This window comes from Porites lutea, chromosome 1 (genome assembly GCF_958299795.1).
Source record: "Porites lutea chromosome 1, jaPorLute2.1, whole genome shotgun sequence".
Taxonomy (NCBI): Eukaryota; Metazoa; Cnidaria; class Anthozoa; order Scleractinia; family Poritidae; genus Porites; species Porites lutea.
Genome location: NC_133201.1, coordinates 20,968,760 through 20,984,223, shown reverse-complemented (window position 1 = coordinate 20,984,223; position 15,464 = coordinate 20,968,760). Strand labels below are relative to the sequence as shown.

Here is a 15,464-nt window from a genome sequence, read left to right as displayed (position 1 = left end):
TACTCGTAAGAGACTTAGAAAAATTCCACTCATGTTGGATGAGGGGGTAGAAAGTCGTTCCGATGGAGTCCATCGGATCCATTGGACACGAGTAGATTCCGATGGAAAAGTTCATTTTCTATTCGTGAGAGACTTACAAAAATCTCACTCATGATGGATGAGGAGGTAGAAAGTCGTTCCGATGGAGTCCATCGGATCCATTGGAAACGAATAGATTCCGATGGAAAAGTTCATTTTCTATTCGTGAGAGACTTAGAAAAATCTCACTCATGTTGGATGAGGGGGTAGAAAGTCGTTCCGATGGAGTCCATCGGATCCATTGGACACGAATAGATTCCGATGGAAAAGTTCATTTTCTATTCGTGAGAGACTTACAAAAATCTTACTCATGATGGATGAGGAGGTGGAAAGTCGTTCCGATGGAGTCCATCGGATCCATTGGACACGAATAGATTCCGATGGAAAAGTACATTTTTCTATTCGTGAGAGACTTAGGAAATTCCACTCCTGTTGTATAAGGGGATGAAAAGGCGTTCCAATGGAATCCATTGTATCCATTAGATTCGAATAGATTCGATTGCCTGGAGAAGAACATTTTCTGTTCGTAACGCCAGGTCAGAAAAATTGTCATCATGTTGAACGAGGTGGAAAAGTCTTTCGCAGTGGAGAGGTGTATAAGAGGTCGGGAAAATGTGGTATGTAATCTTAATTATTTCAGTTAGCTAGTGAAGTCCGATCATCGATCAAAAACTGCATCGCTTCATGAGGTAATTTCTTTTTAAAAGCGAACTCGTATTTGAGATAATTCAGTATAACAATTTCTGTGTAGCGAATGGCGGTAGCGATATGCGTTCTCTATTCGTCCAGCTCCCGAATTGCGATATGTTAGTTCGTTGTTATACTCCAGGAGAGGTGAAAAAAGTCAATCACATTTGACAAAGTGAGCGTGCTACAGGATCAGGTAACGCGAACTGTTGGGAACGCGAAGGATGCGATCGAGGGGGACTAGAAACAAGAGTTGCCTGATCAACAAAATGGCCAAGATGGCGCATCTTTCGATCATTGACTTTCTAAAAGAATTTACGAGTAAAGAATTCGAACGGCAAGGAAAAGGCATATGGAATTATCTTAAACTCCACTGTTCCTTGAAATTGTGGAATCTTTCGATATTAAACCAGAGCATAAGAAAGCAAAAACGTAACCTGAAGTGCGAATTTGGAATTCCTCCGAGGGAAGAATCGGCGGAGTTATCTATTTTGAAACTGGTAAATGGAATCTCTCAGTAGGATTTTGGCATCCCTCCGAAGGAGACGTTTCAGAAGGAGTTTGGTATCCTTAGAAGGAGGTGTGTTGCAAATGGAATCCCTCAGAAGGACTTTGGCATCCCTCAGAAAGAGATGTCTCTTGCCTGAGATTTTGATTCAAAAGTAAGTAGCCAGGAAAATACCACTATTTATTATCTGCATGTACTTACAGTTACGCACCACTGCACGCAAGTACATGCAAGTAGACCAGTTGGCAATTCATTATAATGTGTTAGAGCTGGTTTTGAAGTGTAGTTTTTAACATTTACTTATCCGAGTGATGATAATTATAAAAGTCTAGGTTCGTTTATGAAATGGTTTGGAACTCCTCAGTTCCTTAAAAATGACGAATCTTTTCATAATAAAAGCATATTAATGAAGTATAAACCTTATGTGCTGATCAATTGAAAATTTCAACATCCCCCCTGCCCCCCACCCCGGGTATTTGACACTTAAACTCATCACCAATAGATGAGCATGGGCGTTGGTGCCTTCGAAGTTGGTGGAGCCGGGCAATGCTCTAGCATGAGGAGGAGGTATCCATGGCAACCCTGCGAGCGGCCCCCACCAGGCACCGTCACACTGAACAATTCAGTGGAATACTTACCAACCCAATACTTACCTAGCCCACACCAAGAGGGAGGGAGGGATGGGAAAAACCAAAGCACAAACTGGCAGGCAAACAGCAAGCAATTGAAACAACACTTTGCGAAGAACTGCAAGCAAGCAACTGCGTATATAAGTCACGAGGTGCCGCTGCTGGATACATCGGGCCACCCCTAATATAGCTGGGGAAACAGCTGACCAGCATTGCTTCGAGGTTAACTTTGCCTAAATTACATTTAGCCACATACTATTTTGTGGTAAATTGTGAATTTTACCTTTGCTTGGGTATGTCAAATGTCAATTTTACATTTTTTTATCTTGTCATCGTCTGGCTGACAACGCAGATGGAGGAGTTTAAAGGTAAAGGCACATCTTTTGTAAAGGAACGGCTTACATAAGAAGGACTTTACAAGCTAAAAGTACGATTTTTTGCTGCCATGACTCTAATTCAGTAGTACAAAAAGTATTTTACTCTGAAGATGACTATCGTACAGGCTGTCGAAACATCAGCAGGGGTGTAGCCAGCATTTTTGCATAGAGGGGTTCCTAATGTGGTATTTTTGTCTAGATTGACGATAAATCTTCAGTGGGTTTCCTGGAAAGTTTTACTTTAGGTCGTCTGAAATTTCGTTTTGTGATTCTGAGCACAAATTTCCAATAACAGTGCCATATGAAGCTAGCTTTTTTTCGCTTCCAGTGAAGAGATAGTGTTTATGTTGTAGATCGTTAATTTTTTATCTCAGGTAATTTTTGTTTTTCTTTTGTTTTTGGGTATAGAAATGTAACTACAGCATATATGTGACCCTCCACAGGAATTTGATGCTAAAGGTGAAAGCACGCGCACGACACGCTTGCACGACACAGTTAGCGTGCCGTAGATCACGGATATGCGCATATTAAATTAAAAAAACAAAGACGGACACACTTGCCTTTGTTTTGGCAAATTTAACACGCTAGACCTTTTGTTTTTTTGTAGCGTGCCATATGTCACGGTAAGTGTGCGAATTGTAGCACGGTTAGCTTGTAATTTGGGTAAGACACGCTGAACACGCTTGATTACTAAAACCGCTAAGATGATAAAAATGGCTTGGGTTTTCAGCGGATTTAATCAGCATTGATAACTGGTCGAAGTGAATCAAATATACCAATTGAGACTGTTTTGGAATTTGATAGTAACCCTGGCCATTTGACTGGATGAACTATATTTCACAGTTTTTTAAGAAACTCCCTAAGATCAAATCATATCATCATTTTCGTTTCCACAAAGACTTTCGGGAACTATTTTCTGCAAGAAGTACTGGAACTCTGAAGAAATAGCAATAAACATTTTAAGAAACGATGCAAGATTCCCTGGAGGTGGACATCTTCCACCCATAATCACCCCAAGCGGGATCAGCCGAGAACGTGCTCAGTACCTGTTTAAGGAAATAAGAGAATTCTGTTCGGACGGAACAGAAAATTTAGTGGCCCCACCAGTCCTAGAATAGCAATTTTAAGTGCCTGTATACAAGTTTTACTGAAATATTAAGTGTGTCAAATATTTCACTTTTTTACAAAAGCATTATATGTTAACATGATAAGATTGCATTGTACCTTGTAAATAAAATTTGGGAGCGCTGTAAGTTCTTATATGTATTTTTTAAAACGACAATACAAAAGACATTAACTAAATAATAGATAGAAACTGAAAAATGAAAAGAGATTTTACACTTTGGCAAGGGGAAAACACTTGATGATTTCTATTATATTTGGTCGCGATTGCTGCGATCGGCAAGAAAGTGTCTTAAGTCCGAAAGATCACTGTTTCTGAGAAAATTGCAAATGTGTTTTAAATTAAGGAAAGTTAAGATAACCTTAGCACAGCTTCGTCAGTAAACATTTCTGGAAAGAACTTTGATTTTGCAATGCTAATATAGTTCTACCCAGAAATCCAGTAGGTCACACCGTTCACTGTTGATACTTTTCAAGCGACAACGTTTTTTCAATCAGATACTATCGCTGCGATCGCTGAGGTATAACTTTTTCTTTCTCGATAGTTACCAAAAAAGGGTGCGATTCATAATCATTTTTGGTTTCTTTTTGTAGAGGAAATTTATTAAGCTTATAGATAACACGCCTTGCGTGCTTTTGCGCACACTGAAAGCGTGTTGTGCTTTTTCGCACGGAGCTTTTGTTTGCAAACTTTAACACGCTCTTTTGTTCGACTTGCTCATGCCTAATTGTCTCAAGCGTGTCCTCTGAAACAAAAGAAATTGCTAATGAGGCGAGATTGCAAGCGTGCTAGAGCGTGTTAAAATAAATTCTTTTGTTTTAAAGTGAAAGCGTGTCGTGCGCGTGCTTTCACCTTTAGCATTAAAATCCTGTGGAGGGTCACATATGTTCATTATCGTTGAATACATTAAAACACACACTGTAGTCCTGTGATTTGCTGTTTACTCAGTTAGGGTATTAGCAAGAAGGAAACATCATGGATGCTTCGGTGCAAAGGTGTCCATTGTTAGCCTCGGGGTACATGTCCATAATGCAATGTTCATCATAGTAAGAGTAGCAGACTCTCGATTCAGTCATGGTCATCGCCAATTACCTTTTAAGTCTGTGCAATGGGCTAAGCGGTCGCTCACGTTCTGCTGATGTAATTCGTAATAATGTATAGCCTGCGTAGCAGGTGCTTGGAAGTAGTGGACGCAAGAAAGGACGGGCGCGCGAGAGGGAGACACGCGAGGGGAGAGGAAGACCCTTCGCGTGTCTCCTTCTCGCGCACCCATTCTTTCTTGTGCTCACTACTTCCAGGCATCTGCTACGCAGGCTAAGTTACGTAGTACTTGAAATATGTAGCACTACTAGAAAGGTCTTTTTCCACTTTGAAACACTTGCACTGCCAACAAAAAATCCGCCACATGAAAATTGGAGCTGATGGTATCCTAATAGATATCGGTGTCTTGCTTTCGGAGCCTGATAGTGAGTAGCTTTTATGTAAGGAAAGGGCACTGCATCGTGGTAACCTGGGTGGCATATGATGAATTCCTGAATACTGTATGTTTTAGGCAGTTTGCCATGCTGTTAGTGTTTGTGTTCCAGTTTCAGACAATTTCCTCAGACTGATTTGCAAACATCAAGGCTGATTTCATTCTACCTTTTCACTTTTATGCCTCCACCGAGTTTCTATTAAGCTCTCTCATGGTCAAACCATTACAACATGCAACTGAAAGCAATCTAGACCAACAAAGGTGCTGAATCACACATTGCAGGCTTGTATACACAGGGGCCACGTATGATCTTCCTCACAGTAATAGAATTAAAGTAAAAAAAACTACTGCAAAGACTGATTAAACCTCAACATATGTAACCCTTGAAATAGAATGTGATGCTTTTTATTTTTTTTTTCTTCTCATTTTCTTTAAAAGCTAAAATCTCATTCTTCTTAAAATTATACCTACCAGGTAGTGCTGCAGCCTAAGGGGGGTTCCAGAACCCCTCGAATACTCCTCTGGCTATTCCACTGATCAGTCACCGTCAACAACAGTCTCATTATCATTGGTAGAAATACGCCCAACTTACTTTTAGACGTCCAAAACACTCACCATAAATTAATCCACACCCCAAACTACATGCAAAAGTACCCTGGGTGTGACAGGGTGTGATCCCCCCTTTGAAAATTCCTAGCTATGCCCCGGATGTTTTGTTGATATTATATTTTTGACAGGATCATGCCAAACTGGAAATCTCAAATCTCAGTTCTGTAAATTGATCCTTTAGTTCCAGACCTTTCAAGGCAAGAAGGAAGGTTTTAAATAATTGTTTGGAGGGAGTTAGGTTTTGCGATTCCCTCTTTATACAAAGAGGTAAGTTTTAAATTCAATTCTGGCCATAGTACCACACTGCGCACTACAAATCAGAATTTCTCAAGCTCAGTTGGAATTCGAGATAATATATTTTTGTTTTGTCTTGTCGCTTTACACTTTAAAAAAAAAAAGAATAACGAATGGTGCTGGCTATCCACAACGTCCATCCCACATGGATTTCAGTGAAATTTGTTTTTGCTTTTAAACTTAGATGAAACTTTATTGTGCGTTTAGTCGAGTGCACTTATAAATTGGGTCACCTCGGCTGTGTAATTTCCTTTTCTATCGTAGGTACGGCAGACAATAATAGCGACGAGGAACCAGTCTTTTCTTTAACAATATATGCTAGCTTTGGCAGGAGTGATGAGATCAGCTGATCTGACAATTTTAAAACCTTCCTTCTTGCCTTGAAAGACCTGGGACTAAAGAATCAATTTATAGAACTGAGATCTGATATTTCCGGTTTTGCGTGACCCTGTGAAGAATATGAATATACCAAAACATCATTGTAATGTTCTGTTTTTAAGAGCTTGGGAAGATCTGTAAACCGTTCAGGACATTTTTTTTCCAAATTCTGACCTGCAACCTGCAAATTACACCCCTCGAGTGGAAATATAACCATGGCCATGTAATATTTCTAGAGGCAGTAAAGATGTCACCTAAAATTCCAATTTTCCCTAACCAGAGATCGTGCTCTGAGAACCACTAAAATTGGACCTGATCTCAGGTTAAATTTTCCCATGGGCAACCAATCAAAAAAAGCAAAATATGTTGAATCGAAAATAATGATCTTTTTTAAATGCCCTCAAACTTACTCCATTTTCCATAAAGTATTTACTTTTTGTTATCTGCTATACCTGAACAAAGTGGGGAGAACCCAATCTGCAACATAAATATGTACACAATGCTATTTTCGGTCATGGACTTCTATTTGACAATGCAACAATCAAATATAACAGATTTTAGTGAAACAATACTATTGAAAGTTTATTATTACAATAACACTAGTAATAACTTGTTCATTGTAGTTTAGAGGAATAGAATAAAAGTCTCCAGCACAGAAAAATTAGTCTAAAGAAAGCTCTGATTTAAGACAAGAATGCATTTCAGCTACAGCACATACACCACATATAGCATCAGGTATAGAATATAATTTCTGCAAGTTTGTCTTGATTTTGAATAATAAACTACCAGAAGGTGTTAAACAAATTTCAGTAATTATGTTGGCATGAAATGACCTTGATACTATATTTTTGCTCATGATCAGAGAGAGATTTTCTTACAAAACTTTTTTCCAACAAAATTAATCTGCAGAATATCACCCTCCCCCTCCAATCAAATTGAGTCTATAGTAATCATTGCATTGCATTATCATTGTTATGATTTGTTTGTTTGTTTGTTTGTTTGTTTTTTATGTTAAAGCTTTTGCAATACTGTAACTACATAATTATAGTCATGCAAATAAAGCTTATGTTGTTGTTGTTGTTGAGTCTGGTATTAGGGTGTGTTTTGCAACTCAGAAACTCTTATGGCAGTGAGTAAAAGCAGGTAGAAAAAGAAACTCTCTGGCAACATCTGATGTCAGGAATTCTTCTATGTTATTTTAGAAAACACATTCAAGCTAAAACAAGAGGATCAAGCTATGTCCTCTTTATGTCAGATATTTGACCTCTACTGGGCCTCTTATGACTTGTCATGCCCTCAAGAGAAAAAGAGAGAAAGAAAATAGTTACAGTGAGGTACTGTAATACATGTAACTGTTGACTTTGGAATTGTTAAAAATTTTATTTTATTTTTTTAATTAAGGTGGCGTGGCTGGATTTAGGTGGGTACCCCCCAAGTTTGAGCATTAACTATGTCAGCATGAGTAAAGATATCCATGGGAAAAAGGTTACCCCAACTGTATTATATAAAGATGAAAATTTCTTATGATCTGGGTTTTATTGCAATTATCGGAGTCACCATGGCAATGTAATGACACCATTACATTTTTTGTTTATCTTTGTGTTTCTCTGTACCAGGAGTGTTTTTAAGAAAACGCTTAAGAGGTTATGTACCTGCCATAATTGCCTCAATTAAGGCATTTTGGAAATACAGTGTATTTTCAAACAAAGTTTTAAGAATCATAAAAGCAGTGAAATAGCATGCTATCCACACAACTAGCTAATCTTTTAAGAAAATCACAGCAACTCTTTCTAAAAGTTGCTGTGATGTTGGAACCCAAGTAAGATAATTAATTATGAAAGGTTTGAACCCAGGAGTCATTTCAAAAGCAGGTTGAGTTTGATCGTCCGGGTGAACGTAGTCCTGAATAGGACTGTTGTTGTTGACAGTGACTGAAGTTTCGACAACCTGTGCGGTAGTCATCTTCAGAGTCAAAGTGATTTGTATCACGTTAGTCGATGGTATTATACTCTGGCTATTGATCTGATTGGTCAATTACGTTGCAATGTTATTGGTCGTCTGTCAGTTAAGCCGTGATGTTATTGGCTATGAAGACTTGTAATCAGTAATTGGTGCGTTTTGATCCGTCTATTGTCACAGTTAAACAGTCGTCTATTGTTAGTCAAATTGTCAGTTCTCCAGTAGTTCTCTCGTACATGTAGTTAGTTGTATTACATCCTACATGATGAGCCGTGATGTTCACCGTTTCGATTCTCACTGCTATCCATGACACAAGGCAATTATTAGCATTTTCCGGATATTTCTTTGGAAAGTAATTTAGAGTTCTTTTAAATGTAAATTTATTTCTTTTGCTAAAAAAAAATTGTACATGTGCATATGAAACTTGAAAACAATGCCACTGAATAATGAGGACACTCACTAAGGGAAAATTTGGTTATACACGGTTGTCAAAAGTAGCAGGCTGCCGGTGAAAAGTGCTGCCTACTTGGTTAGTATCAGCCGCCTACTCTGCTTGGCATTTGTTTGCAGATGACATTTTTGAAATAAAATATCTCTAAGCTGGCTGCTTACTTTGACAACTCAGTCATCTACTTCAAAACTTTCTGATAACCCTGGGGGCCCTTTTTAAAAGCCTTCACTGTTTTCAATGTTCTTAAAACTTGCAGGGTATATTTATTAACAATTGACCTTGAGATTGGTAAGTTTATGAAAAAATTTATCAAGTGGTTTTTTGAATAATGTGAAATTTGTAGGCATGGACCAAATTATGTGCAAAAACTGTAACAAAAGCAGCTGAATGTAGGTTAATAAAATTCTTCTCACTCGCGATCGCCCAGAGCAATTCCCCTCTTTTTTTTTGTACACAGTTTTCAATGGAATCAAATCATTATGAGATGAAACCGTGCTTCGAAAGCTTAACATTTTCTTAACATATTAGCTAATTGTGTGGATATATAGCATGCTATTTCACTCTTTTTATGATTCTAAAAACTTGTTTCAAAATATTTCCAAAATGCTCTCACAGAATTTATTCAAACTTTGCATAATTGAAGCAGTTATGGCAGGTACATACTCCCTTAAGCCATTTCTAAAAAACACTCCTGGTACAGAGAAACACAAACATAAATAAAAAACATATTGGTTTCATTAGGTTGCCATGGCGACTCCATTTGCAATAAAACCTAGATAATAAGAAATTTTCATGTTTATATAATACAGTAATGTTGGTAGCCTTTTTCCCATATCTTTACTCATGCTGATGTAATTAATGCTTTAAAACTTGGAAGGTATCCCCCCTAAAAAATCCAGTCAAGCCACCTTATTTAATTTTGTTTTCTCTGTCATACCTTTTTCTTGCAAATCTTTCATAGGTAAAGAGAGATGAGGAAGTGAAGAAACCTATCAGGTCTGGTTCCCCCAATGACATTAGGAACAAGGAGGATATCTCAAAAAACGATCAGAAATCTCCCCTGTACCTACTAAAGCTGTTATCCCGCCTCTCAATTCTGACAATGAAGATAACAAGTCAGGTCTTATTTGCAGAAGGCGGTTATTCCTGAAGAAGGCACAGATGGTGACAGGTGAAAGAAGGGCAAAGGGACGGGCCTTGCTGGAAGCTTTGGAAAGGCCAGGCATCAGTCAGCTCCAGGTGCAGGAGTTCCTAGAGCTGGCTGATGAAAAGGGACAAGTGAGACCAGCCCCTTCAAAGCAGTCTGACAAACCTTTTTTCATTCCTGAGTCCCCTTTGTAATAGTTATCCTTTTAGTTCAGCTCATCGTTGTTTTGTTGTTTTTGTTTTGTTTTTTATGCCATTCCTCTCCTGGGAATTTTGCTGAGAAACTTGTTTTGAAGCTAGTGGCTTCGTTTTCTAGTCACTGTCTGGCTTATGAGCTAAATCTTACCAGAAGACTATTTAAAAGCCGTGTAGTTCACAGCGTTCAGTTACAGATGCAAATTGAAAATATTATTTTCAAAAGTTGGGGCATGTATAGAAATCATGAGATGGTTTCGTGGTTTAGAAGTAACTCAGCTGCAGTCACAAATTTCGCTTTCCCTTCTTTATTTGCTTTTATTGGTACCCTTTTTTTCTGTCAATGGACACTGTTACTGGCTTCATTTGGGTGGGGAAATATTGGGAAAGCTTTTAAATAGTAGGATAGCAGGAAGTGATTGGTTAATTGGAACATAATTATTTTTGCAATTTTTAAATCAATGTTACATGGTTTTTTTGTCTTTTCCTCTGGCCCCCTGTACTGAATATTTGTGCTCACTCTTCCTCTTCTTCAAAGTTGTCTTTGACGAGGGCATTGAGAATGGGATGAAAGCAGTGCAGTGGCTATAAAGCTAGTAAAATACAGTGCATGATACAATGCCAAAGAAAATTTTTTGTTAAGTACAGTTATGAGAGGAGAAGTAATAGTAAAGACCTTTACTAGCTTGTGGTTGTTACCGCAGATGCTATGTTTCCCCAATGTAGGTCATGTGTGACAACATTTAGGGCATGGAAATCAAGCCTAGCCATGTGATAGTGCTCCAAAGAATGCTTTCTTTAAAATTGTGTATAAGTCACGTCAATAATTTTTGGACACAAGACCTATATAAATTTAAGGTTATGATGGGTAAATTGTTGTGAGAACACCTCTTCAGTCACACTGGAGAAAGCAAAACACAAGCTAAAAGGAATTTACTGTCTCTTCTTAAGATGTAATACCACTGTCTAATATTCAGCATAAAAGCTACAATCCTGCATTGAAAGTCTTTGGACCCATTTTTTTGTTTGATTTTTGGTGGGTAACAATGATTGAGTATTTGTAATTTATTTGTGCCCTGGCTCATAGCCAGGTGCTACCCTTTTGAAAAATACCCTGTACTAAATCTATCACTGTTTCCCCACACCCTTTACATATTGAAACTGCGTGCATATATCCAACGTAATTATTTCCTGTAGGGTGCAGAATAGGGTTGGGCATGCATGATTGTACATGAAAAACACAAATTAACTCTAACTTGTTATAAAAATTTTGTCCATGCTTTTCTCAACAAAGGTATGATTAACAGCAATCCAACAGAGAAGGAAGGGTAAGCCTTGCTGGAAGCAGTGAAATATTGTTTCAACATGAGAAGAGAAATTTCATATCTCTGAGCGGCCATGCAATATGTTCCATTTATTTTATACCACTGAAATACTTAACTTCACTTATTAAATGAATAATTTTTTTTCTGTAAAAGGTGTGAGTTGTTATATGTGACCCTCTTTGGGAAAACGGACACTAACGCTTTTCCGTTTAAACGAGGAAACCGTTTACTATCCGTTTAAATCCGTTTAATAGGTTCATGCAAGCGTTTAAACGGTTTGCTTATCCGTTTAAAAAAAGTTGCATCCGTTTAATGCTTTAACGAAAACGTTTAAACGGTTTGCTTATCCGTTTAAAAAAAATTGCATCCGTTTCATGCATTCGTGAAAACGTTTAAACGGTTTGCTCATCCGTTTAACGCTCTAGGGAAAACAGGAAAGCAAGCAGCGTTTAAGAACTGCGAGCAGAACTATGAAGCATGGTCGCTCGATACTCGACGATACGTGAACTGCCGAACAACCGTAAAGAATTTTTTACGTATTTTTAGTTCTAACTTATCCTTGTTTTTAGAAGGCGATTAATCGTCGTATCCTTGGAGAAACGACTAAAAATTTAAATAAATTAAAATGATTGCATCGAGAGCCGATGAAGCCATTCGTTCACAGGAGAGTGCGGCGACCGTGGTTTTGTACTTAATCTTGTTTCGGATTTGGTGAAATCGAATAAAATCACGCTCTCTTGGTTCCCGTTCAACTTTGTGCTCACTGTCATGCAATCAAAAATTAAAAGTCGAAACCATGGCACAAATAAAATCAAGAATCTGGAAGATGAAGAAGATAAATGCGCATGATTGTGTTCTTTCCTCGGCGGGCACGCGAAGACTGAACTTGAATGTGGCACGCTTTTATTGTCTGGCCCCGGCAGTCAAGGAAAATGAAAACTTGATGCATTGCAATAATCTTGGGGGGGCATTAATGTAAGGGTTTAACGAAGAGAAGCTTGTAAAACAACAGTTTAAGCAAAGAAAAGTTTTCCATGTGAAACAAACAATTCTCACCACTAAAAAGGATCAGATTACACGAAGAGATAACGAAAGCGCGATAATAACGTGAAAACAAAATACCGACGTGCCGTACATCGCATATCTTTGTAAACATTTCATGCAGCGCAGCGAATCATTCTAAAATTCAATCGGGAAACAAAAAGCCTCGGGAAATTTCAGAGCAGGTTTAAATGATTAAACTGCACAAATATTTATCTACAAAGTGAAACCGAACCAACACTAATTTTGTAGTTGTAAGAGAAACGATCATTTTTTTATATTTCCCCCTAGGCCTAAATATTACCGATCGCTTCCTCTGCAAGCTGTTTTTTCAAAAAAGTATGCCTCATGACACTTCAAACTTTTATATAGCAGGTTCGTAAAGCCACAGGAGTCTGAGAACTGACTCTTCTCCGTACATTTATACTTGTGATAGCACCTTAGTTTCGAGAAAATAATCCTTTCAACAGGAAGGGACCAAGAAACTGTCAAATGTTGGAAAAAAGGAATCTATTCCTATGCAAAATACGCATGATTTGCTCGTTGGCACTCTGTCGATAGTTATACCTAGTCTTATTTCCAGCGTGTTGCGTTATTTGACCCCGATGCGTTTAGGCTTGTGACAAGGTTTATTGCGTATGCAAATTTTTTTTGTGGAACTTCACAACAAAAGATGAAACACCTTAGTTTCAAGAAAATAATCCTTTCAACAGGAAGGGACCAAGAAAATGTCAAATGTTGGAAAAAAGGAATCTATTCCTATGCAAAATACGCATGATTTGCTCGTTGGCACTCTATCGATAGTTATCCAGCATGTTGCGTTATTTGACCCCGATACGTTTAGGATTGTGACAAGGTTCATTGCGTATGCAAATTTTTTTTCGTGGAACTTCACAACAAAAGATGAAACATGTGAGGTTCATTTTCAAGAAGGAGATTATGAATTAAACCTGGAGTGTTTATTCGCGATATAACAGCTACGGTTTCATGACAGTATTATTAAGAGTTAGTTACACCTGTTGTACGCATGTTTCGGAAATATTTTTGAGATATCATCGTTATGAAAAAAAAAAAAGAAACGACCGGAAGAAGCCCCTCGTTTTGGTTTTGGTTTTGGTCGTTTTGGTGCTTTCGCTCGTTTCGTTCCGATGGTTTCGTTTTTAGTGTTGTTTCGGGTTTTAGCTGAGGGCAAACGAGAGGCGAACAAATGAATAAAGTTCATCAGATACGGCTTTTCAGACGGTATTCCGGTTACATTTTACCAAGATACTTCAAGTTATTATGCTCCATGTTTACTATCCGTTTAGCGTTCTAAGTAACTGTTTTTCCTGGAACGATTTTGCCGACTCATCCGTTTTCAAACGTTTCCAGCTGTCCGTTTGTGGACTTAGGTCAACCGTTTAACGGTTTAAGCTGTCCGTTTTGGGATTTTGGTCAACCGTTTAACGTTTCGAGCTAACCGTTTTTATTTTTGGTCACCCGTTTAACGCTTCAAGCTATCCGTTTTTGGACTTTGGGCATCCGTTTAAATTTTTTGCTATCCGTTTAACGAGTTATGGAAACCGTTTAAACGCTTGAGTTAACCGTTTACTATCTGTTTAGAACCGTTTTTCTTGACCGTTTAACGGAAAAGCGTTAGTGTCCGTTTTCCCAAAGAGGGTCACATATTGTACCATAGCAATGGTGATCTTTTCACATGCAAAGTAGACTACGAGTAGTCCCCCATTTTTCCTCAGGGATAGTAGAGCGAGCGAAACGCGAGCGCGCGTAAAAGTTCAATAAGTTAGTACATTTTGTATCCATGTAATGTCAATTTCAATGTTATGCCCCTACCAGTATGTTTCTTTTAATAATTCTACTCAAGTGTAGCTCATATTATAGTTACCATTAAAGAACGAAGCATATACTTGTGTACTGTCCTCGTTTCGCGGGGCTTTTGCCCCGTTTCATAGCTTTACCGTGTTTGTTTTGACTCGTGGCTTTAAGCGTGCCAGTCCGTCTCGAATAAGGGCCCGGGGGACTTAGGGTTTAAAGAACGAGTTATGTTACGTGGGTACCGTGCTTGTTTCGACTCTTGGCTTTAAGAACGAGTTATGCCATTCGCGTAGCGTGCTCGTTTCGGCTCATTGCTTTAAGAACGAGTTATATTTTTTGTGTAGCGTGCTTGTTTTGACTCATCGCTTTAAGAACGACATATGTGTACCGACGTCCGTGCTTGTTTCGACTCATGGCTTTAATAACGAGTTCTGTTGCCTGTTAGGCTTGCCATTCTCGACTTAGGGCTTAAAGAACGAGTTATGTTACACGTGCAGTGTGCTTGTTTTGACTCATGGCACGACTAGACTTCCTGAGATTCCATCGGAATCGATGTGTTTCCAATGGATCCGATGGACTCCATCGGACGACTTTCCAACCCTTCTCTAAGTATTGTTTACACTTCCGGTTTCACTCATGACTAAACTTCCGGTAACTCAAGTAGACTCTACTGTACTTCCGGTTTTATTTTTCGACTAGACTCCGTCGGACTTCAGGTTTTGTCCACTGGAATCTGGTCGAGAGTATTGGACATGTGTGACCAGTTCGCAGAGTATATACTGTTACACTTTCAGACCAAAAAGCCGTGACACTTGCTTTATGAATGAACGTTTGATTGGACTTTGATGCTACAATGTTCCAGTTTAAGTTGTTTTGTACAAGTTAAACAGACGCCACGTTACCTTGACTCTCTATAAACCGGGCACCTATCTAAGACGGACAGTCAGGGCAGGTCCCGAAGGTGTCCACTCAGATGTACACCCTGAGTTTAAGCAACACATCCTGTCAAGTTTGAGCCCTTAATCAATTTTATTCTCGTTAAACCGAGCAGTAAAAAAAGCAGCAGTCAAAATCAAAAGGGCAGGATTTGATGGCGTTCCTAATCTCATATCAAGATCTCTCTCGGCCAAGGGGAAGGGAGATCTCACTTATCAGAAATCGAGTGAGAGCTGGGTACGAGATAAATGGGCTGAACCAAGAGCCATTATGGCTCTTCTCGTTGGTGAAATTCACCTATCTCAAGGGCTAGACTAGGCGTTTCTGTCTCTGTTCCATTATGGCTCTTGACTGAACTAAGAGAGCAAATCTCCATTCAGGGTTCTGTTCTGATGAAAATTTTAGTTTCGGTGTCCTACCGAAGAGATATTTAAGACCA

At 38.7% G+C, this 15,464-nt stretch overlaps 1 protein-coding gene and 1 long non-coding RNA gene across 5 annotated transcripts in view; both read left to right on the top strand.

Annotated features, from left to right (window-relative positions):
• Nucleotides 1-15,464, top strand: part of LOC140946589 (tetratricopeptide repeat protein 4-like) — a 38,409-nt gene that overhangs the window by 4,324 nt on the left and 18,621 nt on the right. The window lies entirely within an intron of this gene.
• On the top strand, nucleotides 738-10,158 carry LOC140946574 (uncharacterized). The gene is made up of 3 exons (XR_012166857.1): nucleotides 738-1,427; nucleotides 7,360-7,491; nucleotides 9,529-10,158. It is a non-coding gene; the product is annotated as an uncharacterized lncRNA (long non-coding RNA).